The sequence below is a fragment of the Ambystoma mexicanum genome, chromosome 2p (genome assembly GCF_040938575.1).
Source record: "Ambystoma mexicanum isolate Mex_15411 chromosome 2p, UKY_AmexF1_1, whole genome shotgun sequence".
Classification (NCBI taxonomy): Eukaryota; Metazoa; Chordata; class Amphibia; order Caudata; family Ambystomatidae; genus Ambystoma; species Ambystoma mexicanum.
The window spans coordinates 558,970,006-558,996,828 of NC_090923.1; the positions used below are offsets into that span (position 1 = coordinate 558,970,006).

Genomic DNA, 26,823 nt, shown 5'->3' on the forward strand with positions numbered 1-26,823 from the left:
AAGTTGGGAGTAATCTGATGCGACTGAAGCACCTGGGTTTCGTTTTGCTTACGTGCTGCTAAAGAGCCAAATGTCCAAGGATGGGTGAGAATGCCAACCAATCAGAGGGTCTGTGGGGCAACATGCTATGTGGCATTGCATTTCAATGTTGATTCTATTGGTTCTAACCCTATCGTATCATGACCCAAACAATGGCATATGAAGGCAGCACACTTGTTAAAATGTGGTTGGTATCTAAAATATTCCTGACTGCTTTAGTACCTATTTTGTTTTTCAAACATTGTAAATTTTTGTACTTTTTTTTTCATAACAACATTTTATTGAATTTTTCAGAGCAATACAACAATCACAACAATGCATTAATTATGAGTTGCTATTGGGTAGAGTGTCTCTCGAGATGTTTTACCGCTTGCTGAGGCTGTTGATGGGCTCGTCACCATTATCCATGGTCCTATCTGTTCATGAGCAAGTGTGAACCTTGTCTTTGGTGTGTTTTGGGTGAGGTTCAGTGTTCAATAAAGCGGGCAGCATTGGAGCCATCTGGTGAGTGGAGGTCTCTTGGTGAGGGCTGGGAATTTAGCCGCGTAGTCCATAAATGGGTCCCATATGTTCAGGGTTCTGTTCAGGGAGCCTGCTCGTATTTTTTGCACTTTTTTATGCCTGCAAGCCAACATCTGTGATGTCACCAGCATTAATTAAAGAGGAACCGATGACATTATGAGGAATTCAACCATACGCACGGGGAGAGTGCACTCGCCTGGGATTTTTTATTTTTTGATACATGAAAAAGAATGATGAGAGATCAACCTCCGAGGACTGTGTGAGGTCTTTCTGCACACAGTCCATCTGCTTCCCGCACAAAACGCATAGTCACATGTACGCCGGGAAGACACAGCCTACAGGCGCCGTCTTCTCCTGTCATATTCAGCTGTAATGTGACAGCCCCGGGTACACCAAAACATCTCAAGAAGGGGAAAGGCACACCTTCCTCCAGCATGGGCAGCCTAATTTAAATATTAAATTCCCCATGGAACTGATTTCATTTTGTCTTATCCAGTGCATACTAACAAGATAATTGAAGCGAGCCCGAAGGAGCTTGGTTGCCGGAAAGATAACAGGAAAGACGGGGCTAACACCCCTTTGGTATGCAATGTGTCAACCTGAAGCTAGTTCCAACTTCTCTGCTTGAAAGGCAGTGAATGGCCTGTCTGGGTCCAGCAGTTACGGCAGGTGTCCCTGCAGAGCAGACCCCTTTCAGAGGGGAGAAGTATGTGATTTGGTAGAGACCAGAAGTCTGCTCTCACCACATACTTCAAGGGAAACCATGCGCTTTAATTAAAGAGTCACAGAAGGCTTAGTTAACCAGAGAGACCCTTAGATCTATAACAGACAAGAAGAAGGGTGGGGTTTAGGTGCATATTGTCACCTCTTGTCTGTCCTGTTGCAGAGCACTCTGGTCCTGACCTCATGCATAGCAGAAGATTGTAGGTGGGGACCAAGGATTGGTCCATTAAGGTAGGATTAGCCTGCACCAATCACTGGAGCCCATTTGTCATCTGACGACTTTCAAAAGGAGTAAGAGGGACTCATTTGGACCCGGCCTGAAGGTACAGTCTACCTTACATCTTCCGCCAGTGAAGGAATGGCAGGCGTTCCAAGAGGGAAGCAAGATCTCTTGCCTAAATATCTCCCAGGGAACAGAGGGAGATACCGGACTCAGAACTGTTACCCAGGCACCACACATCGTGTTCCCTGCTAGGTACTGCCAGCAAGCCTCCTAGGTGGGAAGTGCCAGAGAGTCTCTGGACAAAGGACAAGGCTGATGTCTGTAATCACTCTCCTGAGCTTTGGGCCATCCACCTTGAAAGGACGACACAAGCCCTGCGAAGAAGCTAGGAGGAGTGCCACACAAGCATCATCCAGCATCCATCTTTTAAGGACATTTTTGAGACAGTCGAGTCCTAGAACCGCATCTGGCTGCACTGCTGACTGTTGTCACGCCGCAGTCAAAAGAGCTATCCAAGCCGCCTCAACCAGCATTCCAGATCCTCCAACCAGCACAGAGTCACCGATTCTTGGCCCGGGCTGCCGCGCCAGTCAGCCTGCAGACATCCCTTCAGCCTTGCTTGCTCAGCTGCCTGCTGCCTGGTAACCGCAGCTGTCTCACACCACTAACTGTGTCTCAAAGGTTGCAAAGCACCCTGGAACCAACTCAACGCTGTCGAGCACCAAGAACTTCTTCAGCACCAGGTACATTGGGGTTTCGCCCCCCTGGTCAATCTCCAAAGGCCCTTGGAGACAGTTACGACACTTTCCCCCTGGTGCCAAAACCAAATAACCTTGAATAGTAAGTCTGATTACTTTACCAACTACCCTCCTGTCAGTATCCAGAGTTATTCCCTATCCTTCATGAAATTTTCTGTCCTCTGTGTTCCTTTACAGGGTGGGTTGTATTTTGTAGTGTGCTACAACTGTCTGTTGTAGTAATAATAAAGTAGATATTTGTATACAACCTTGACTTGACAGTCCCTTTTATCATTGGGCAATAATTGTATTTTTGCTGTTTTGCAACTAGCCAACAATCCACGACCTTGTTGAGATAAGCCTGCCATTCTGTCCACGTTACCAAAATTGGACAAAGAGGTCTTATAATTCACTTGTATTGCAATCTGTTTGGATCACTTGTGGTGTACTAGAGGTGTGGGGTTGATTGATGGTTTGGAAACCGATATTCATCCCTGGACCACTGGTTGCCCGGAAGTTGATTTATCACAACCATCCAAGGCAAAGGGCATATGACATCACTTCCGGTGATGTCATCAGGTGTGTGATGTCATTTTGGCTACCCCTGGCACTTTGGTGAATCAATGTTCCTGGATATCTCGGTTCTTTAATGTATTAGCTTGTCAAATCTTTGTAACTTAGCAAAAGCTGCTGTAAAGGCACAAACTCTAGTGGGGTAACTCTTCTGCCATGGTGCCATCCCCTTCGCCACTTTTGACATTTAGTGCCCACCCATGCTGTCTCTTGCAACATATTTGTCCGCTCCTTTCTTCTCTTGTGACATCCATGCTTACTCCATATCTCTCGTGACACCCACGCAAACTCAACTCTGATTGTCGTTTTTGACAACATTGACTACATCTTCTTTCTCTTGTGACATCAATGCCCATCCCATCTCTTGTGACATCAGTGCCCAATCTGTGTCTTTTGCGACATTCGTGCCTGCTAACCACGTTGTGTCACTTGTGACATCATTTACTACTGCTGCCAGTTTCTTGTGACCTCAGTGCCTATCCACTCTGTCTCTTGCGATGTCGATTTCCACCCTCCATGCCTCTAGCAACATCAGTGTCCACTCCTCCTTGTTTCACATGACATACTTGCCCACTGTCTGCTGGTCTCCTGTAACATCATTGCCACCTGCCTACTTGCAACATCAATGTCTACTCCCTGTTTGCCTCCTGTGACATCTTTTCCCACCTATTGTTTGTGTCTTCTGACATCAGCGACCAGTCCCTGATTGTCTCTTGTCTCATCAGTGCACAGTCCCTGTTTATTTCTTGAGGCATTCAGCTCACTGCTTGCCTGCCTCTTTGACATCAGGGCACTCTTGTCTACTTCTTGTGACATCATGTGTCACTCTCTGTTTATTTCTTATGACATCATCGCACAACCCCTGGTTGTCCCAGGGGTCATCCGCACTGTAGGACGTTTCCATGGGCATCTCTAAGGTGACCTGTGGGTTCTGGCAGTGCTCAGCCCTTCCACGACACTCCTTACACTGGTCCAGCTGATCGCCCAAGATGGCACCCATCCATCCAAGCTATGCCCAGGATGCTCCGTTTCTATTTAAACTGAGTCCAAAAAATCAAACACCCCCTTTTCCATGGCCTACAGCCAATCGATCCACAGATGGTAATCAACGGACTCCACACAAATGCCTCTTAAACATTGATTATATTTGTCATAGCAGAAGTCAGAACTTAGCTACTTTTGCTCTTCCCTCCTCACTGGGGTTATGCCCACCCCAATCAAAGATAAGTATTCAAAAATTCTCCTTAATGCCGACTCCTTACTGTCTCTTCCCATTTCATTGACCAAGACAGGTTGCTTCTGCCTGAGCTTTCCTATGGAATTCTGCCCCTTCTTACTTTCCCATTTAGGTCCCAGGTTATCTAAAGCCTTTGTGGCCTTCAGCAGCCCCAGAAACCCCCCTCCCTGCTGGAAACACATGGTTACATCTCACCAACCTTTAGCTCAGTAGACTGGATGCCTACATAGGAGAGAGTGGCATGTATGTCCCCTGAATACCTTTGCATTGTACACCTTCAAGCATGCATCATGTTCAAGGTGCCTGCATCATCTACAATGCAGCCACAGCCAAACCGCCAAGCTGCCTGGCTCCGAAACTCAACATTTCCAGAGGTCAAGGCATCACCAGCAGCTATGACGTAGCCGGACTGGAAACACAGAACTTCCTGCAATGTACACTATACCTGGATCCGTTTATCTGTGCAGATGAGCATAGTTCCTCCATCCTACACTTCAGTAAGGACCTGCGGGCCCTACCCTTCAAAGACCTTCTCAGCAATCTCTGAAAGTACTGCTCAAACCTACTTATCCCCTCCAGAGCTCCGCAACCTATCTGCTACCCCCACACTAAATCTGCAACACCTTGGGCGTGTCCCCTATGCACAGTGCTCAGTTTCCTTCCAGCTAGGCTTGCTCGTTATAAATCTCATATATCCATACATGCATACTCAGCGCCCACATTGTAATCATCCGGGAGTTTACACCTCATGTCCTCACTTTTGACTTTTCTCATTCACGATCCAAATTCAGAAATCAGTCGGTGTTTGCAGAAGGACCTTTTCTGCCTATTGCTAAACACACTTCCCTTGGAACTCACTTCCCGCTTCTAGAGCTCGGGAGGATAATGATGTTAATGATAATGATGTGTTGTTTATATAGCGCCTTAATCCAAAGCGCTTTACAGGGCACATATTTACATACAGTATCACCCAACCGAAATTGGTACTCATTTATCGACCTCGGAAGGATGAAAGGCTGAGTTGGCCTTGCCGGGATTCGAACCTGCGACCTGCAGATCATGCTCAGATCGCAGCAGCGAGCGTTCAACCCACTGAGCTATCTTACCAGCCTCTGTATTTGGTAGAAAGCTCAAACCCCTTCGCCTTTGGAGTATTCGTTTCCCCTATTTGTTATGTTATGAGTTTTTGATATTGCACCAGTGTATAGGGTCCAGCTGACAGAGATAGGAAGCCATGTGCGGCACTTACCATGCTGAACAAATAACATAACGTAACATAAAGCTGGTGACAATTTGGGAAGGTTCCTTAGTTGACATTTGGGGAGCGGCAATGACCAGCAAGTGCAAGCTTTGGGGGAGAAGAGGGTCTAGCACAAATATATGGTACACACTTCAATGAGACAAAGGCAAATGGTTAAGGAAGGACTGGTCGATATTGGGAAAGGGAGAAGGGTGGAAAGTAATACTGCGCAAAAAGCGACACAAAGTACCCAACAATTGATCAGTTATGGTCAAAAGTTGATTAGGTTCCTGGTCTCATATGAAGTCTGGGATTAGTAATTCACAATTTAGGGCCTAACCTGGTGTCATCTGTGCAGCAGTTGAAGGGTGGAAGTGCTTGTTCTGAGCAGTGCTCACGAAAGGTGTTACTCTGCTCAAATCAGATAACAGTGTGGTTAACCTTGTCCCTGCCAACGGATGTCTTATTAGTTATAGCTATTAGGTGGCACTTAAGAGTCACATATAAGCCAAAGCTATTGCAATGGAGTACAGCTAGAAGGGAAAGGATATGTGAGGCTGGACGCACAGCGTGTCGGTGTTATTTGGTTATTTACCCATCCATTAACTGGCAATGGCCATGTACACTCAGTACCTGCCTCCCCCATCCAAAATACATTCTCTCAGGATCTCTTTGTCCCACTGCTACCAAGCAGTAATACCAACCCCCTGCTTGCCAGGGTCCTTAGTAAGCCATCTGCTGAGAGTTAATGTCTTAGTTGCAGTTGTAAATGTGCTACTCGTGTAAGAAAATGGTCTCTATCAATTACACTCGCAGCCACCTGATTTGTAGTTGTGCCTTGCACTGAAGCCTTGTTGAAACACGCATTGACAAAGCCAACAGTTGTGGCTTGTGCGCCGCTATTAGATAGCTGTTTGTCAGTTACTGCTATCATATGTTAATGTAACTACACCCCTTCTGCCTGTTGCCATCTTATATCAAGGTAGTACCATTATGACAGTGCCTGGTGAATGACTATCCCGTGCCAACACAAAAGCCATAACCATTGGCTTTGCCAATGCTAGGTTGGGGGATTATTTCTGCCTGGGTGTCTACTTGTTCTGTGTTTCTTTCCAAGGTTATTGTGCATTTTTGTTATTTATATAGCGCCTTAATCCAAAGCGCTTTACAGAGCACAAATTTACGTACAATATCAAACAACTGAAATTGCTACTCATTTATCGACCTCCGAAGATTGAAATGCTGAGTTGGCCTTGCTCGGATTTGAACCTGCAAATCACGCTCAGATCGCAGCAGCGAGCGCTCAACCCACTGAGCTATCTTACCGGCCCACCTTAATCTTACGGTCTGTCTTGAGGAAGGGGTGCTGACTGCTTCTCAGCGTCTGCCTTCTTTTCTGGGATGTGGGAGCTCTGTGTACCCAATTTAGTGCTGTGCTTTCAGAGATATCTCAGATCTAGAGTATGCAATCACTCATTTTAAACCACCTGCAGTGGGCTGGTGGTGGCGCGACAAGCAGAATGGGTACAGTTCCTTAGGAAATAGTTAAGTTTCCATTAAGGAATAAGGTAATAATATTTAGCTGACATCACTGATGTTAAAATAGTACCACTGCAGGACTGAATGAACTTCTTTCCCCTTTTCTTTGACTGACTTGGGCGAAAAGACTCTGTGTGAATAAAGTGTGATTAAACTGAATGGATGAAGCTGAATGGAGTCTTCAGGGGAAGCCTGCAGACGCAAGTGACAGAAGCCACACTCTAGTGGTAAGATATCAGGTGTCAATTTCACCGGTTACAGCAAAAATGAATTTCACACTTAAGTAGTGACACTTTGTTCTGTTACGCAGGTGAGAATAAAGTTAGAATGACGGGCTCATTTGTGAGTGTTTACATGAGAATTCTACCAGCCACATCTGATTTTCATGCTTCCTAATTTGCCTCGTTTGTTCACAGCTCACATGAACACAGATGCCAAATTCCAGTTCCCTCCAGAGAGGGAGTTTCCTTGTAGGAATTATCTGTATTTTATTTATTGGGTATTTATAATGCGCCTATACAGCAAATGGTGTTTCAGGGCACAAAAAGACAGATGGCTGGGGGACTGCAGGGGTGGAGGGGGTAACCGATGACAACAAACCAAAAAACGGTCCTTCTAGGCCTTGTGACATTCGGATCGTGCAAGTGCAGAAAAGAAAGTGCAGGGGAGTAGGAAGGAGAAGGGAAGTGCCAGTCAGAGCAGAAAGCACTAGTGTGCTAAGAAGGAAAAGGTAGTGCAGGTCGGAGTGGAGAGCCCACAAGTGCTGGGGGGGGTGGGGAGAAGAGGGCACCTGGGTTAGGCGAATGCTAAGGGGAGGCCAGATGGACAAGTGCCAGGGGAATGCAGAAGTGCGGCGGAGTGTACGCAGGAGGGCCAGTGTAGGTTAGAGGAGGGGGCTCAGGAGAGAATTAAGTGCTGGGATAGGCTGGGCGAGGAGGGCCTGGTGCCCTGTATGAATCAGAAACAACCAGGAAGTCAGTCACAATAGTGCAGAGGGGGCACATTAGCAGGGGAGGGGGAGAGGGAAGGAAGAAGATAAAAGGAGGGTCTTGATAAGCTTCCAGAACTTAAGGAGATCCGACTCAAGTCTGAGAGGGGCAGGAATGCTGTTTCAGAAGGAGACTCCTGCGGAGGCGAGAGTTCTACCCACCCTTCTCTGCTTAGAGCCGCATCTGATCTGCAGAGAATAGGAGCTAGAAGATCGAAGGGCTCTAGCAAGGCGGTATATATGATGTGATATGAGACGATATGATATGGCATTTATAACGTTCCTATACACAAGTGTTTCCAGGCACGAAGAGGCAAGGGAGGGAGAATAGAGGGAAGACAAAGACAACGATTTTACTAGACCAGGTGACATTGAGATTGTGCAGTGCAGGGAAGGGGGGAAAGGGAAAAGTGCAGGGGGGGAATTGGGGGAGGGGGCAGTGCAAAACATAGGATTGATAGTAAAAAATATAAATAAAATAATTAAACAATAGGTAAAAGTGCGGCCAGCAAGTGGCAAGTGCAGGGGTAAGTGCAGACATCAAGTGTCAAGAGCTGGTAGGGGACTGTTAAGATACAGAAACAGCCCCCAAGAGCCGGTTTGCCTGGAAGGCAGTTCAGGTGTGCAACTGGCGGGGCAGGGGACCTAGGCCAGAGATCAGAGGGCAGCCAGGTGAACCAGTGCAGTTTCAGTCAGGAGTTCAGCAGGGGAAAGGAGGAGAGAAAGCAGAAGCAAAGAGGAAGGTTTTAAGGTGCTTCCGGAACCGAAGATGGTCCTCCTCAAGTTTCAGGGAGGCTGTTCCAGAGGGAGGCCCCAGCAGAAGAGAGAGTTCTACCACAAACTCGTTGCTTGGAGAAGCAACTGATCCTGAGGGAGTTGGAGGTAGATGAGCGAAGAGCTCGAGAAGGAAGATATTTAGGAAGAGAGAGTTGAAGGTATTAAGACCCAAGGCCCCAGAAGACCTTGTGGACGATTCAGAGGGTTTTGAACTTAATCCTCGCAGCCACTGGGAGCCAGTGCAGAGATTTCAGTCCTGGATAGATATGATCCCTAGGCTTGAGGCTAAGGACAAGTCTCGCAGTCCTGTTCTGGACGAGTTGCAGAGGGCAGAGAGTAGAAGCAGGCAGATTTAGAAAGAGGCTGTTGCAGAAGTCAAGCCTAGAGAGAACCAGAGCTTTAGAGACAGTAAGTTCCTAGCCACACAGGTTGGGGCAGGAAGAGGGCCAAGGGAGGCCGGCCAGAGTGTGACAGCGAAGGAGGGTGCAGGTGTGCCGATGAGGAGAATCTCAGTCTCACTGGCATTAAGGCAGAGATCAATGGCGGCACACCACTCCTGGATGGCAGACAGACAGTCAGAGATGAGAGAGGGAGAAGAGGTGGCAGAGGGAAGCCTGAAAACAAACTGAGTGTCATCCGCATAGCACTGAAAGTTGGAGCAGAGAGCTGCAATGCGGTGTGCAATGGGTGCCAGGTAATGGTTGAACAGCCAGGGAGAGAGGTTAGACCCCTGGGGAACACCACAAATACAGAGTGAGATAGAGGAAAGGAAGGATCCAAGTTGGATCTGGGAGGGTTGATCACAGAGGAAAGAGGTCAGGCAGGCCAGGGCCTGATTAGTGATACCCAGGTTATCACGGAGATGGTTGAGCAGGATGGCATTGTTGACCGTGTCAAAGGCAGAAGAGAGATCAAGTAAGATGAGGACACAGGGGGTATTGGAATCAAGGTTGGAGAGCAGGTCTTCACGGGTGTTCAGGAGAGCAGTTTCTGTGTTTCTGGCATCTCTGAAGCCAGACTGATGTTCATGGAGACAACCAACAGATTCAGTCTGAAGATTAAGCTGGGAGATGGCCAGCTTTTCCAGGAGTTTGCCCAGGAAAGGAGTGATGGAGATTGGACAGTAGTTAGCCGGGCAGGAGGGGTCGGCTTAGGGTTTCTTAAGAAGACGGTGCACAAGGAAGTGCTTCAGGGTCGAAGGGACGACTACAGTGGTGAAAGAGTGGTTGCAGAAAGGGAAGGGTAAGAGAGTTGGATGTAGTGGGTCCCAGGCCCCAGAGAGCCTTCTGGATGATGCAGAGGGTTTTCAACTTGATCCTCAAAGCAACCGGGAGTCATTGGAGAGATTTTAGGGCTGGAGAGATGTGGTCCCTGGGTTTGAGGCCAAGGATAAGTCTTGCAGTCTATTCTGGATAAGTTGAAGGGGCGAAGGGAGAAACTAGGAAGATTGAGGAAGAGGCTGTTGCAGTAGGCCAGCCTGGAGAGGACCAGAGCTCTGGAGACTTTGGGTGTCTGGGGGAAGGTGAGGAAAGGGAGAATGCCTCTGATGAGTTGCAGCTAAAAGTGGGCCTTTGAGACAAATCAACTTCCGAGGTACCAGTGGTGCAGTGATGAATATCGGTTTCTAAACCATCAATCAGTCCCTCACCTCTAGTACACCACAAGGGATCCGAACAGATTGGAAAAAGAAGCAAATAATGAACCTCCTTGTCCAATTTTGGTAACGTGGACGAAACGGCAGGCTTATCTCTGCTAGATTGTGCACCATTGGTTAGTTGCAACACAGCAAAAATACAATTATTACTCACTGATAAAAGGGACTATCCAGTCAAGGTTGTAGACAAATATCTACTTTATTATTATCACAAATGACAGTTCTAGCACACTACAGAGTACAACCCACCCTGTTAAGGAATGCAGAGGACAGACCATTTCAAAGAAGGACAAGGGATGCACTCTGGATACTGACACAAGGGTAGTCGTTGTAATAATTAAATTGAATAGTTCAAGGATACTTGGTTTCAACAAAAAGGGAGCAATGGGTCGTAAAAAGGTCACTAGTTGCATTCTTAGAAGTACCAGGGGGACAGAACCACCATGCACCTTGTGTTGTCAATGTTCTTGGTGCTTGACAGCGTTGAGTCCGTTTCAACTCACCCAGGACAGGACTGCAATATTTGTCCTTGGCCTCAAGCCCTGGGATCGCATCTCTACAGCCCTGAAATCTCTTCATTGGATCCCCATGGCTGCAAGGATTAAATTCGAAAACCTCTGCATTGTCCACAAGGCTTTCTGGGGCCTGGGTCTAGAATACCTTCAACTCTCCCTCTGTAAATACCTTCCTACTCGAGCTCCCCGCTCCTCCACCTCAAACTCCCTCAGGGTCAGTCGCTTCTCCAAGCAAAGAGTTGGGGGTAGATCTCTTTCCTCGGCTGTGGTCTCCCTCTGGAGAGCCTCCCTGCCACTATAAAACTTAAGGAGAATCATCTTCAATTCCGGAAGCACCTGAAGACCTTCCTCTTTTCTTCTGCCTTCGCTCTTCCTCTCCCCTGCTGATCTGTCTGCTTTTGCTCTGTACACCTGGCTACATTCTGATTCGGGCCCAGGTTCTTGCCCACCCAGCCACACACCCACACTGCCTCCTGGCAACCCTTGCACTTGGGTCTGTGTCTGCAACCCTACAGTGCCCTTACCTGCACTTATCAGACACTCCTGTCTGCGCTTTAAACCTTGCACTTGCTACCTTGCTGGCTACACTACCAGTTGTTGTTGTGTTATCCCTTGCTCAGCACTTTCCACCTCTCCCCTCTCACTTGCACTTTCCCCCTTCCCTCTTCCCTGCACTTGCGCGTTCTCAATGTCACTGGGCCTAACAAGATCGTTGTTTTGTCCTTCCCTTTTTCCCCTCCCTTGCCTCGTCACACTCTGAAACACTATTGTATGAGCGCAATCAAATAAAATATAATTTCATATCATAAGTGTTGGGTCTGCTTCCCTAGCAGTATATGTACCCTTTAGGACCATGTTTGAACCTCCAGAAGCCTCCCTTAGACTACGAAACTAAGTTCCCAGTCTCACAGTCCAGATTTTATAAATAGATTTATAGATCAGTCTCTCTGTGTCAACTATGGGGATATATGGCACCAAGAGGTTCAGCGTGACATCTCACAGACATGCCACACAGACCTAGTGAGTTGCTAAAAGCTGCCTAGCTGTAATGTCATGATGTGTGTGGTCTCCAGGGCATGCCTTCTGAACACCCTGTGATGTCCATATCTACCAGCATTGAAAGGAGTGCAGAGACGGGACAGGAGGGAGCCAAATACAACATACACAACAAACCAACAACTCCAGGTTCCCTCTCTTCTTAATCTAGAGCCACCCAAAAATCAGAAAAAGTACCTGGCAGAGAAAATGTTGTATTTCGCCAGTGATGTCATAGCAGTTGGTTATGAATTCCATAGATTCCATAATCCACAGCCAGGACATCACAATAGGATGATACAGCATTCCTTAAGATAAACAGCTGCTACCAGTCTTATGATCTTAGAAGAGCACAGGCCTAAAAGGACTAATGTGAGCAGGAAAGTCATAAGTTGGGAGGAGCTGGCATCATTCCAGATGTGTTCTTCCCCCCAGCCTGAATTTCTAAGTTGATGGCTTTTTTCTGCAAGATCGAATTCCTCCATTCGCTATAGAGTGACCATTCTTATGCACAGAACTGCTGGAGATCTGGGTTAACCAAAGTATACCCTTTTATTGCAGACAAGTACTCACAGTACAGTGTATAGACTTCCTGGTTCAAGGCATATTAGCAAGTCATTGAGTTGCATCCTGTATCTGTACCTTGTATTGATGCATACTGGCCACCCCACATCCAGGATGGCAATGCTTTCCTATTGAAATTAGTACATATATAAATATATATTTATACATTTTGTAAATATCTGACTCAAACCAGAACGATGTGATTTAGTTTTTCATGCAGCTTTGGGAACATCATGTTAAACCATTAGGTTAATACTTAAGCTTACTCATCATATTCCATCATATCCGACTCCGCTTTAAGATGGCGCCTGGTGCAGAGTACGATTTTGATATACCGTGTCAGATGCGGACACGTGACTACAGACAAACACGTAATGCTGGTTAGACCAGATAGTAGTCTGATATAGGTTCATTCAGGACCTGTTTCTAATATGGAAAGGTACAGAACAGAATGTACTGCTCTATATAGGAAAGCTCAAGGACAACGCTATGAACCTACAGATGACTACACATTTTAGTCAGACAAATCAGGTCTTTTTGGAAACTGAATCCATTCCAAATGTCACCACCCCAAACCACTCCTCATGTCCATACCTTATGGTGAGTTTCTTAGGGCAAAACTTAATTGCTCCAAAGACACAGATTCAACTTTCTAGGCTCACAGAATAGGTGCACACTTTTGGAGCAGACTACATTCTTCCAACACTCTTAATGTATCTATTGAGAAAGCAGCTGCTAAAAACGGGAGAGAATTGCTCAATACAAATCCAGAGCAATCAGATAGATTACACAATTTAATCATCAAGCGCATCATATTAGAAAAGTGCTTAATAAACACTCGTCTATTTAATTGGACCACAACGATCTTAGACAGGCACTTAGTGATGCTTCACAGATAACCTTCTCAAAAGCTCCATCACTTAAAACATCTCATCACAGAGTGTACATAATGGGTCAGAGGGCAATCAAGATTGGCTCTCCCAAAGGGGTTACAGGTTTCTTTCCATGTACTGGCTGTTAAATGTGATGAAGAGCACATTCAAATTTCCTGATGTTAAACCTTGGAACTTTCAGTCCAAATGTACTTGTGTCACGAAGTATGTGGTCTATGTGTTTGGAATGCAGTTGCAGATTACGCTACATTGGACCCATTGTAGGCCCATAGAAACTGCACATTCTGCATCATTACAGGGCAATAAAGAACTCAGATGTAAACTATCCACTAACTGAAAAATCTTTGTACACACACACACACAATGGAGATGTGTAATTTATGAAGTTCACAGGTTTAGCGCATGTTAGCGAAAATCTCTGAGGGGGCAATAGAGAACTTCCATTACAACAATTAGAGGCCAAACTGATCAGCAAATTAAGAACTCTGAAACCAAATGGCTTCAACACAGATGAAGAATTATATGTGTTTCTGAAATAATATCGCAAGAATGAACCACGCATCTATTCTATGCATGAGCCATTTTGCCCCTCTATCAACAGGCGCACAGATCCTATCATCCTTTTCACTGCAGTATTATATTACTATGTAATAGGTCATCTGAATGAACGATAGCAATGTTTTAACTAAAACATCTTGGATCTAGTGATGTTTGCTGGTCTCGAGGACATCAGACCCACTGGGGTCTGGTACTGTAATCTGCAATCTACAATCTACAATTAGATGGTTTGATGCAATTGCTTGGTTTTTTCAGCATGTAAGGAGTGTGATTTATATGTAGTGTACACTCTTGTTGTTGTGATATATCTATTAGTATTACCTCTTTAGCATTGCATATTGCACACTCACGAAATTCCAAGCGCACTTTGTAACATTAGCACTTTGCTATTGCAAGTTTGCATTTTTTTAAACAGTGGGACTTTGCTCAAAAACCTGAAAGCATTAGCACTTTATTGCACTTCAGACCCAGAGAGGCCTGACATTATAATCTGTTATTTAGAATCAGATGAGTTGGTGCGATTGTTTGGTGCTATCGATAAGCAAGGTGTGTTATTTATATGCAGCGTTAACTTCTGTTGTTGTGGTATATTTATCAGTAGTACCACACTAACATTGCATTTTGCACAATTATGAGAGTCCATTAGAGCACTTTGTAGCACTAGCATTTTACTATTGCAGGCTTGCACTTGTAAAAAAAAAAAAAAAAAGAAATAGTGGGTTTCCTCTCAAGCACCTTATAGTATTAGCACTTTTGCTATTTGCACTTGAATGTAAAATTACAGGTTTTTATTCAAGAATATACACATAATTTTCCCAGTATTGTTTGATTTTAACATTCATGTGCATGTGGTCAAGGATGCTTTTCTCGTAGACTAAGATGTTAAACCTACTGGGGAAATCGAGGTTAGAGATGGATACTTTGTATCAATAAATGTATATACGGCTTAACAAGCTTGTGCATTTGCACTTTATAAATGTGTTTTAGTATAATGACCAAGCTGGGTACAACAGGGCATTGTGCAGCTCCGGCTTGTTTTAAATGGCTTTCAAGATTTTGGAGTCGGTAGCTAGCAGAAGGAGCCAGTGTAGCTCGGCTCGCTATATTTGTTTCATATGACACGGGTCTCCTTTGGCTCATTTATAAACTATGTAAATATCTGATTAGTTTTCATAGGGAATTGGGAACCGCATTTGCAAATCATGTTACACCATTAGGTTAATACTTAAGCATACTCATCATATACCATTATATCTGACTTTAAGATGCCGCCCGGTGCAGAGTATGATTTTGATACACTGTTTCAGATGCGGACACGTGACTACACACAAGCAAGTAATGCTGGTTAAAGCAAATACACTCGTAGGAGCTGTGAAAAACCTGAGAGTGTTTCCCTACTCAGTCCCTGGGGATCCCTTCTTAAGGTGACCAGGGAAGGGCCATCGCTATTGGATCCCAACCCTGGGGGTGGACTAGCGAGAGGGGATCACTGAGTAGGGGGTCCTCAGGGAGTGGGGAAGAGACACAAGAAGGTGAGACATGTTATACCCCATTTCCTGACAGTTGTTTATCCCACATTACCTCTGCCTTTACGGGATATTACAACTCCCATAATTCCCCTCCTTCCTTTATCAGCCCAACTACTGAGATGAGGAAGAGGAGGACTGAGACTAGGAAGATTACCACTAGTGATATGCAATGGCCCTGTCCCGCTAATGAAGCCAGGCAGGGTCAGGCACTCAGTCACAACCACAAAACCTGAAACTCATTGATGGTTACCCAGAGTATAAGAGGTGGAGCACAGAAAGACAGAGTGAGAGAGAGACTGGGTACGAGAAGGAGCAGCTGAGCAAGGGCTGTTGAACACCAGACTGCGGAGTACGGAAGGCCGAGACACTGACATATTGCGAGCGGGAGCATGGGAAAGCAAGGCGAGGGAGTTGTATCTCCAAGAAGCTAAAGAGGTGTCGAGAGGAAAGCCGAGCAGCTGGAGGAATCCTTTCTTTGATGTTCACAAAGGTTACTAATTTCCCCAGAGCAACAGGAGTGCACTGGAAGGTCTGAGAATGAAAGGGGAGAGACCCTGACCTCGGACGTGATAGCAAAGAAGAGCGAGTTACAGTTTATCACAGCCAGTGAGTTCTTGAATGAAGGGAGAGCCCGGTTTGTGAAGACGCAAATGTTAACAATGTTGCAAACAAGCCAGCACATCTGACGGCAGACGTGAGAAGAGAAAGATATGATTGTTGTTTGTGGAAATACAAAGTAGCAGAGCGGTCATGCGGAGAAAGAAAGACACATTATCGAAAGTCTCTGTGAACTGTAATCTCCATCAGAAAGGTGAGCAGAAAACTAAGTGTGTTGAAAGGATGTTTGAAGTAAGTTGAACAGGGAGGCTGACAAGAGAATAAGCAGTGATCCCCAAAGGGCTTGTTGAATAAAGCAAATGTTGAAATTATGAAGGAAGTGAGACGTCCAGAAAGTGCCAAAAGGGCATATGTGGAACTAAGGTGCTGAGAAGAGCACATATGAAATTAAGGAACAACCCAAGGTGCGAAGGAAGCACATGTGAATATAAGGAACTACAATAACCAAGATGCATTGTGTTGCAGTGGTCATGCAAAGGCCTACATGAAGCTATGCAGTTTTGAAAGTCTTCGACGTGAAAAGGAATTGACAACCAAGAAGGTTGAGGAAAGGAGTCCCATGATAAATTGAAAGAAGTTAAAGCTCTGAATGACTTAGACTTGGGTGAGGGAGGCCTCAGGGGCCTATGGTGAAAGATTCACCCAAAATATAATTATATCAGAACTGTGTTATATTGATGATGGTTAAACAGGCGAGGGAAGCCTGAGAGAGCTGTGTTTTGTGAAACAGGTGAGAAACCCTGAAGAGAACTGTGATACATATTGAACTAAGGTTGAGTCAGGCGAGAGAAGCCTGAAAGATTTATGTGCCTGAAAGACTTAGGTCAACTCTTTAAGCTGTGCCTACTACCCACCTTGAAGGAACTCTTAAAGAACCCCCCTGACTTGAAATTGGGGAAGGAAGTTGTGAACCAACTTCATTGCCATTCTGGCTTTTTTTTTATACACTCTTTTATTTTTTACATTTTCCCACACTAAGTTATTGTAAAGCGTGAGGGCAAGTAAAGTTTTCTGACATAGACTTTTTCTTTGTTTGACTAAATTACATGGTCTAAGTTATTTTACTTTCATGGTCGAGACTACTCCCTTCATAGAAGTAGGGCCAGGTAGGAAGTCTCCAACCCCCATTCAAAACTTAAATAAAGGTGTTGAAACTTGTATCTTTGTGTCTGTGTCTAACTTGTGATACTGTGCCTGCCTCACAGAGCATTAAAATATCTATGTAATCTAGCCTGAAGAAGTACGTGTTGTTTGGACGTAACACATGGCTGTATCATTTCTTGACAGCCATATCTTCATCATGCCACCATATATCGGTATATTGTAACCGGGTACCATGTATTTTAAAACGTGTTTTTTAAAAATAAACATTCTACATTAGCATTTCACTCACGAGACCCTGGGTATTTTTGGAAGCCTCAAGCCGGCAGTGGTCCTTCCTGTGTCAGACTCAGGCTATCGTTATTCCTATTACATGGTTAAATTGCTAATCCCATAGGAAGAGCACTTTTTGGGCGGCTTATAACTTCGCTCCCCCTGGACGAATCCTCACTAAATTTTGCAAAAAAAAAGTATATGGCCCACTCTGAATTATTTTTGCAAAGTGTGGTGAGGTTTGGTCCAGGGGGGGCAAAGTTATAGGGGGGGTCCCAAAATGTATTTTGTTCCCATAGACTGCATGAGGGAAAAACTTTGCGCACGGCTACAGATCAAACCGCTGGATGGATTTTCACCAAATTTGCGGCAAGAGCAGCGGTTTGGTCCCGAAAGCGTGCTTTTGCAAATTTGTTGAAAATCCGTCCAGTACTTTTTTTTAAACGATCAAAAATAGGTCTAAAAAAATTAGTGATATCTATGTCCGCTCCGCTGTCACACTTCCCTTTTCGCTACGCGGACAAGATAGCGATTGGCTAATCGGGCGCGTCATGTTCCCGGACATGTGACACATTCGCTCATTGGATGGTGAAGAGCGTGAAGTGCATCAGATTGTTCCGATGCGCCCACCATCTTTCATTCCTGTTTTGATGTCCGCACACATCGCCGCAAAAACATATAAAAAACACAACATTGCACTTGTTAAACTTATCAAATACTGTCTTGGAAGGTGAGGGTTGATGAGGCTGGGATGGGATGTGGCAGCAAGAAGTAAAAAAGTGGTGTTTTTTTGTCACGAAAGTCATACGGTACATTTGGAGGTGTTCCTCAATATAATGTGCATAAAGTACAGGCGAATGACTAATGTGTCTGTGTTACAATGTATTTAAATAATATTGGAGTCAGACTGGCGACCCTAGAGTGTGGCATCTGAGGCAGCCACCTGCAGTGTTGTATGGAAACAGCGGCTCTGCACGTGTATGCGAGTACCGGTTCTCATGAATGCGTCGAGCCATGTTGTTGCAAATTGAGAATGTATTTGGATTCTGAGTGAAGGTCACCAGCTTTGATTTTTTGGTTGCGAGCTAAGGAAGCCAACATATGGGACTCAAACTATAAGGGTCAATTGTTTTTTGACCTTGAGGGAAAGGGAATATTCAGTAAGAATGCAGGGAGAGGAGGTTTGGAATAAGGAACATTTGATAAGGTTATGCATTCCAAAAGTTTGTAAGGAACATGTAAAATCAGTTCATGAAGATTCTTTGGTGCGAGCGCATTGAGCATTGCAGTCTGAGTTACACGAAGAGAATGGAGACGGTGAATATCATGTAAGTTTGCTTTTGACGACTGTACACCGGAACAAGCTTTAATTTATTATTATCTGAACATTATTTTAGGCAATGTAACTGAAGTAATATCTTTTTGTGTGGTTGTCATTTTTTGTGGTTATGGGGCGTGCAGAATCTGGGTGTATGTAGACTATCACTAGATTCACCCAGGTTCAACGCTAATATTTCTTTAAAATGTCATGTATGACCATATCGATTTGTGTATCAGTTTGCACGTTCTTTTTGTCTTTTTTTAGATTGTTTGCTGTGTGTGCTAATCGTTAGTTTAAACTGTATGCTGAATTAAGAAATCAATAGATGTATTGTAATAGAGGTTGGGTATTGATACATATTTTCTGTTATGTTTTCCAAATAGCTACATGCTGCCTTACTGTGATTGCCATGGATTCCAGATGCCAACTGATGAATTCATTATTCAGAAGGTGCACGTAGTCGTCAACGGCTGGATCACCGTGACTGTTTTGTGGGACGATCGCCCAGGGCCCATATGCCCATACGCTGCACTAGTGATTAGGAGTAACATAACATCTTTTATGGTGGTCTAGGCCCAAGTTCATGCCGATGCTCTGGAATTCACTGTGCGACCCAAGCGGTTCCTTTATCGATAAACAAGCACTTTGCGTATGGGAAAAGAACAACGTGTGCCTCACGATTAACATTTTCGATCACGAGCGAAGAAACAAATTTGCAATTTGATTGAATATGGGAATAGTCGGATGTTCACGGAGAGTTTATTGTGAAATAAAAGTACTTTACAAATTGTACAATGTTATTGTTTTCTTTTAAAGACCGGTTTAATATTTCGAATTGTGACGTGCTATGTTGTTAGTCGATGTGTGTTGATTTTCGGGTTCTGCGTCATGGCACATAGGTGATTATTGGCGCATTTGGCTACGCTGAAGAGGAAAGTCACCGAGAAAGGTGTTGAATATCACTACAGTTGGTTATGTGAGGGTCAGGGGTGGAGCATATGATTTAGCGACATCAGGGCAGTTTACCTTAGGCAGATGCAGCAATGGATAAGAATAGCACCAGATGGATGCGCCCTGCTGTCAGATTTCGTATGTTTCTAAAAGAGGAAAAATGAGGTAAGGTGCATTGGAAATGTTAGTGATAGATCAACCTATGTACATAATTACATGGTCGAACCCTCGGGACAATAATATTTTCTGAGTCTTGCACTTGTGAAACTTATAAAATAATGTGTGGGAAAGTAAGGGTTAATGTTGACGGGTGGAATATTCCTGATGTGATTTCGAATGAGTTTACAAAGTTTGTTGGGATTTTGTGCACACCTTATATGACAAATCATTTGTGTATACTTTTGACAGTTTTGAAAAAATAAAACGTGGATGGATTTCCAGCAAATTTGCGTTAGGCTCATTGGCAACAATCGAAAAGCATGGTTTTGCAAATGTGGCAGTGTTTTCTTATTTGACAAGTGTCATGATTTAGTTAATAAAAATAGCGGTATAGCTTTAGTGACTGAGGGGTAGGCTGTAGCCATGGGCAGTGGCCAGACTGTCGGGGTCATGGTATAAGGTCATGATCCTGACAATGTGGTTACTGGCCATGACCAGAAGGAACAAAACATGGGATTAAAGGGGCCGTGTCCACCTGGTACTGGCTTTGTGGTAAAGTTATTCGAAATTAGGATAGATTTGAAAGGGAAGAAAAATGTGCTCGTGGTAATATGGTCAAAGGGTTTTGTTTTTGCCTTTTGCAGGCTGCCATGGAAAGCAAAGAGGGGCCCTGTATGGAACCCCTGCCTTCCCTTTCCATGGTGGCCATCTTGGAAAAGGATTTTCCTTCCTTCCGGTATAGGACGAAAAATCCTCTTTTTTAGTAGCATGGGTTACCGCTTTGGAAACCTAGCCTGCTAATGGCATTCATCCCCCATTTTAGGGGCTGGTATGGGGGGTAATGGTCCAAAGACCTCGTTATCCACTCTCGCTTGCATTGGGCTGATAACTTGGGCTGCTGGCCATTTATCCACCGTTCCAGTCCCTGGAATGGAGAATGAACGCCACAATATTCCCTTTAGCATAACACAAAATGCAAATGGAAATGTTGGAAAATCTTATTGCGTCTATGTACTTTACTGAGAAATATAAAGTAGATGGAGTCTATGCTTTTTTTTTAGTTCTATTTTTTAACGTTTTATCAGTGATGTCATCAATGACATTTGTGATGTCATCTTTGATGTCCTGGGTGTTAGCGTTAGCAGTGCACAGTGGTGGCACGAGTTATGCTTGCTTAGCTTACCATAACTGGCGAATTTCAAGGGTTTTCCGGTTTTACTTGGAACCATAACGTCCCTTTAACAAAGTTTTTTTTACTGAATTTCATAGGTTTTTAGTAGCACAACTTAACCATAACGTCCCTTTAACAACGTTTTTTTTTACTGAATATATATATATATATACATATGAATATATGTGGTCTAAGGGCAGTTAAAGGGCTACATTTCAGGTAGCCCAAACAACCACCCTCACAGAAACCTGCATGTGGCAATATAATCGGTTTTCGTTCTTACTAATTCATGGACAGATAAACATATTTGATGATGCCTGGAACTTTGCTTCTGAAGTTTAAATAGGATGCACTTAGCCTTGAGATGCTCGGATCCTCAAATGAGAATTGATGCATCTTTGCTTTTGGGAGTGTGACCAGCTGCTAAACCCCTAACCCCTGATAGGTTCTGGGGGTATCCAGGCATTGTTTCGAATACATTGTTTCGAATCCCAAAGTTTCGAAACAAATGCATCGAAAAAATTCTTTTTTTTTCGGTAATTATTTTTTATTACTATAGTGGTTTTTAAGGGCTAAAAAAACAGGGGTTGGGGGGACCCCCTCCCACCATTAAAAAAAATGAATTTTTTTCAGTGCATTTGTTTTGAAGCTTTGTCATTCGAAACTATGGCATTTGAAACTTTCACTATGAACCGTTCTTGGACTACGAGCCAGTACTTTGCATTTCCCTGAAAATCCATGGGGCTCTCTGAACACTGGCCAACCAGAGAGGAGCTTTGCCCAAATGCCCACTTCCCTCCCAGCTGGGACATCTCCTGCTTCTGATTGTGCACTGATTAATGAGGAGATCACATAATGAAAGGAAAAGTACTACCAATAGCCGTGACCTGAGCCTGGTGGCCTTCACCATCCACCGATTAGTGCTGTGGTGCAGAACCCTCAAGTGAGGGAATTCTCTTTCGCTGCTTTTCCTGTACTACATATTTCCTAGTCAGCAACAAGATGCCTCAGACAAAGAACATTCAATATAGTCAATTTTAAAACCTATAAGCACTCCAGCCCATCCCTACTGGGGACTAATGCTGGAGCTTAGCAGTGATGACCCAAAACCAGGTGAGTGTCAAGGCAGTCTGAGTTTGGCAAGCCCACCTATTCACCTCCCAACACCCATGCAACCTCCCCACACCCATGCAACCTTAACTGCCAGCAGTGCTCGTTGCAGCAAAATATTAACACAGAAGCATTGTTGTAAGCATGTCCCCTGGGAACCTGCGCCTTCGCTGCCACCCCACAAAACTCCTGTGTCTGATGATTAAGGTGTCATGTCCCACTTTCTATGCCTGTCAAACCCAATGAGTCCCTAACCAGAATCGATCAAAATCCTATGTCTAGTTCCTGAACCTGTGGCCCACCTACATCTTCAAAGAGGTCTATCACCATTCCGTGTCTAGAGTGTGTGCCAAGGCCTTCCAGCATCTTTCTCTGCATCCGAAGGGTATGGGACACTAACCCTTGTTGGATGAGGGCTTCTTCTTCCATTGAACATTGGGTGCCCTGCACTGCATCACCCTTCCTGCTACTTTGCACCAACCGTGAGCCTTAATCAATACAACATCAGTGAGGGACACTGTACACCACGAACATGAGTCTCCCACTTCTGATAAGCACCAGTAAAACCCCCAACCTTGAGGATCACAATGCACCTGAAAGCCCACGTCAGTGCGAGATTATTTGACACTGAGATCCAGTAACTGCCCAAAGTTGAGACTCAGCATTGCCAAGATCTGCTTCTTACACTTTCCTTCAACTGCATGCTTCATTTTACATCAAAGAACATGACAGAAATAGGGACCCGCAAATGCCAGGAGCCTCAAAAGGACACTGCCAGTTCAAAACCTGAACGCACATGCTTTTGCACTGTCCAGAACACTAAACTGCCACCAGCCAGTATGACAATTTAAATAACATTGGCCCTATCTTTTCCTCTGTTAAAAGCAGCCGTTTATTTCAGACCACCCTTTTCTGCAGTACTTAAGACACACTGGACACTTTCCTTTACAAACGTTGATAACATGCTATAGAGTATCTGGTGCCACACACACATCCCTCATTCCATGCTTGGGACTTGTGTGGGGTTTAATCATAGGCCCCAAACCAACAGAACTGAAGGGCCCACTGGAAAAATCTGCCAGCATTCCAAAACCTTCACGCTGAAAATGGCCATATTTATGCAGACTATGTGGGTATCTTCCTGCAGTTGAAATACAGAGAACGCTAAAACAAAAATGTAATCCGAGTGCAGGTTGGGAAAGCACATCACATTGCTGGCTGAGAAATAAATGCAGCATTTTTCACTGAAACTGTCACCCATCAAAGGGTGGTGCACTGTGATGACAGATAATTAAAAGTGCATTTTATTAATGACTGGCAGAAACAGCCCTATATTTTCAGCTATCATCTTTAAAAAAAACAATGCTATGTAAAAAGAAACAAGAAATCCATCGATGAAAAAGCAAAGTTATCCCTGATCAGTAAAATACACAGTATGTCAAAGAATAAAGGCTGATGTTAGAAAATGCAATATGTGAGTTCCTTTCAGTCAAGAACAATCGATGGGTCTCTGGTCAGAATTTGTTAGCTTCCCCCACTACAAGCCTGGTTTGTGCATCCCAACATTTTACAACTGCAATAAAATGCAGCCTGCCTAAACAGTGTTCAAAACAAATATTCCCCAGACCTGCTGTCTCTGAAGACTCAGTTCTGTGCAGGCCAAATGTCCTTGCCAGTGCGTGACTGGGATGTGGGAGGGGCTACAATCAAGGAAAGATGAAACTCTGGGAAAAAATACAAGACAATAGAAGCTTTTCAGACCAAAATGGTGGTCCACTACAGATAACAAGACAGGATGCCAGATGTCAGCAGGGCCTTGCGACATCACAGGGCTGGCCTATCTCATTGTCTGAAGTGGGGGACCTCTGTGTTGACAAGGCCTCCTAAGGATTTTTGAACGGCAGCAACCAACTGCAAACAACAAAGAGGTTAATAAATACACAGTCCACAAAGCTTTGGTTACATGCAGGCATTGGAGGGAAAGAAGCTGACAAGTGGTCAGTGTTGGACTTCAATCCAATGCTAATTTGCCTTTGATTTGTGGTACAAGAATTTAAGAAAAGCTAAACTACAAGTCCAAGAATGGAAACTGCTGTTGAATAAACAGCCAGTCCTTGACGTTATGGGACCACTTTTCAATAATTTGGTCTTTCCTGGTATGTAGCCCCCTCTCTGCAGATTTATAACCTAAACAACTTCAATGAGAGTTACACCACTATTACTCATATTTGCTTAGTTGCTATCTAGGAAATTGGTTATTTATATACTGCTTTCAACTAAGCGCTTTACATAGAACATATTTGCATACAATATCACCCAACTGAAGTTGGTACTCATTTATTGACCTCCGAAGCATGAAAGGCTGAGTAGGCCTAGCAGGGATTTGAACCAGTGACTTGCAGAACACACACAGATCACACCAGCGAGCGCTCAGTATGCTGAGATATCTAACCAGCATGCATAGCCTCTATGCCCGCCTCAAACTCTAAGCCTGCTACCTTTGGATCTGCATATCATTGGTAAACTTAAACTTCATTCTTGTGTATGGGAGCAAGATGTCTATGACATTGCTTTATGATATGTCTAACAAGTATCACAAGAAAGATAACATGGCGATATTTAATAAGAGGCTAGTTTCGGCAAAAGGCTAGGAGGAACGGAAAAATCGCCCAAATGTGAGTGTAACCGGCTATGCTTCTAAAAATTACAATAGAACATTCTGTCATTGGTTTACACTTTATAAAATGGGCAGAGATTCACTCTGACCTTTTAGCCCTGTGACTTTATTTTGGAATGTTTGGTTGGTGGGTTAATGTGCCTGCTGCAGTGATTTATGTGAAAGCTGCGGCTAAATCTGTGCTGCAGGTTCTTAACTTACTGAGCTATTCCAAGGATTCACTAGTGTTCAAAGCTTAAAATAAAGCTTCTAGTGACGTTTTTAGAACTGGTTTTAAAACTTATAACATTTTCAGAAATTAAATGATCAGTGTCACTTATTCATCTGGCAAGATGGGGCAAGTTGGTTAATTCACATGTTGTTAAAATACGAGCAGCTGGACAGTCACAGGATCCAACTTTGTCAGAATGAGGTCAACTTTTCATTGCTCCATGGTAAAAAAAAGTATGTTACATAATTTACTGAAATGTCATTTTCAGCCGTACTCAATGATTTTTTATTTGACTAATGCCGATTGCTTTGAAAAAAAAAATATAATTTTCCAGTCCCCTTGCTATTGTACTACAGATTTCAGATCTATAAAAGGGGGCGTGTCAATGGGGCATGGATTTTAAAATTGTGGGTGGGGCTTCAAGTCCAGTTTTTGCTTTAAAGGTGGCAAGCCAATCTCCCGTTGGTAGCTGCCCCGCACTAGTATCTCTGGTCCAGTCACTGTGTACTTCCCCCATGACTTGCAAAGTGCTCTGCTGCTTCCCAAAGATAGGTCTGTGCCCAGTAACAAACCCTAACAATAATAACGTGCACTCCCTGCCCTAGTTATAGTTTGTGTTCTGTCAATATGCTCTTGCACTGCACCAAAACTCCACCGTAGTAGTATCAGAGCGGCTAGGCTCGTTCTGTACCCCCGCTGTGGTATGGCGGTCTTAGTCTGTGGAAAAATGTAATTGAGCAAGGGGCAGATAAGAGGATGGTAAATCGGGAAATAGTGGAAAAGTTTCTTTTCAAACAAACATAAAACATAGACCCTTCCCATGCTGCTCATGTCAGCCTGGCCTGGGATTGGGGCCCTTCCGTGCAAGTCACAGTGCTTTGGCAAAGGCCGGGCTCGTGCAGTCTGTATCAGAACATCAATGCCATGTTTGAAATGCATGCCACCGTGTCTGATTGGCATGACCAGGTTTTTAGCCATGTGCTTTTTGGCCAAAGCACCATATTCCAGTTCAGGCTGGCGAATATCACAGTGGCTTTGCACGCAGTTCCCATTACGCAAGTCCTGCACTGCACCCACCACAATTTGTGCAGTGCTGCTGGAAGTGCACAATGCATAATGTGTTGGCGAATTTGAGTGCTGGCGCCTCTGGCATTCGCGATGACGCAAATCAAATGTGTCTATTTGTAGATGTGGCGCTCAGATTCCTCTCCACCTGTTTCCCGGAGCACCATTATCTGTCTAAGAGACTGCGTGCATGGTACTTTGAGAACCCTCGGAATCTCAGGGTTGGGCACACCAGAGTGGGAGGCTCCGCCCTCTTTTCCTGTTCGCATGAGTTCTCTGCTAACCTAGTTGCGCGTGCCGGTCGACCGGTCTCTTCCTAGCCTATCTATCTTTCTAAACGGAGAAGCAGACGGGGAACATCCCAGGGGAGCAATTAAAACGCCACCTGGGGATTCCTCTTCAGGGCCGGGTGAGGAAGGGCGCCAGGGAAAGAAAGGGGGTATTCGTCATTCTGACGTCCACAGAGGCTTGCTGTCCCCTCCCCTTACTGTCTCCGGCAGCATGCAGGGCAGTGAAATACATCTCTGAGGGGCTCAAACGGAACGCGAGATGGGGCTAGATCAGGGGTCTGCAACCTGCGTATCTCCAGATGATTTGGAATACGGTTCCCCCCTTTGCTTTAAATATACGAAATGAGGGTGGACCCTAAAGCATGGCAAGCCATTGATCGGAGTGAGCAGGAACGGTCGGGAGCGGTGTTCCACTACTTTTATTTGTTTCTTTTTACCAATTCTCTACCTTTTGAGACCATATTCACCATTCCATAAAGGGGATGTGTCTATTCATGTCCCCATGCAAGTGTAAAGTTGTAATAGGAGCC

The 26,823-nt window shown here is 44.6% G+C and overlaps 1 protein-coding gene across 5 annotated transcripts in view; it reads right to left on the bottom strand.

The window, feature by feature from the left end:
* The window catches only part of GRM2 (glutamate metabotropic receptor 2), an 833,735-nt gene that overhangs the window by 644,711 nt on the left and 162,201 nt on the right, over nucleotides 1-26,823 (bottom strand). The window lies entirely within an intron of this gene.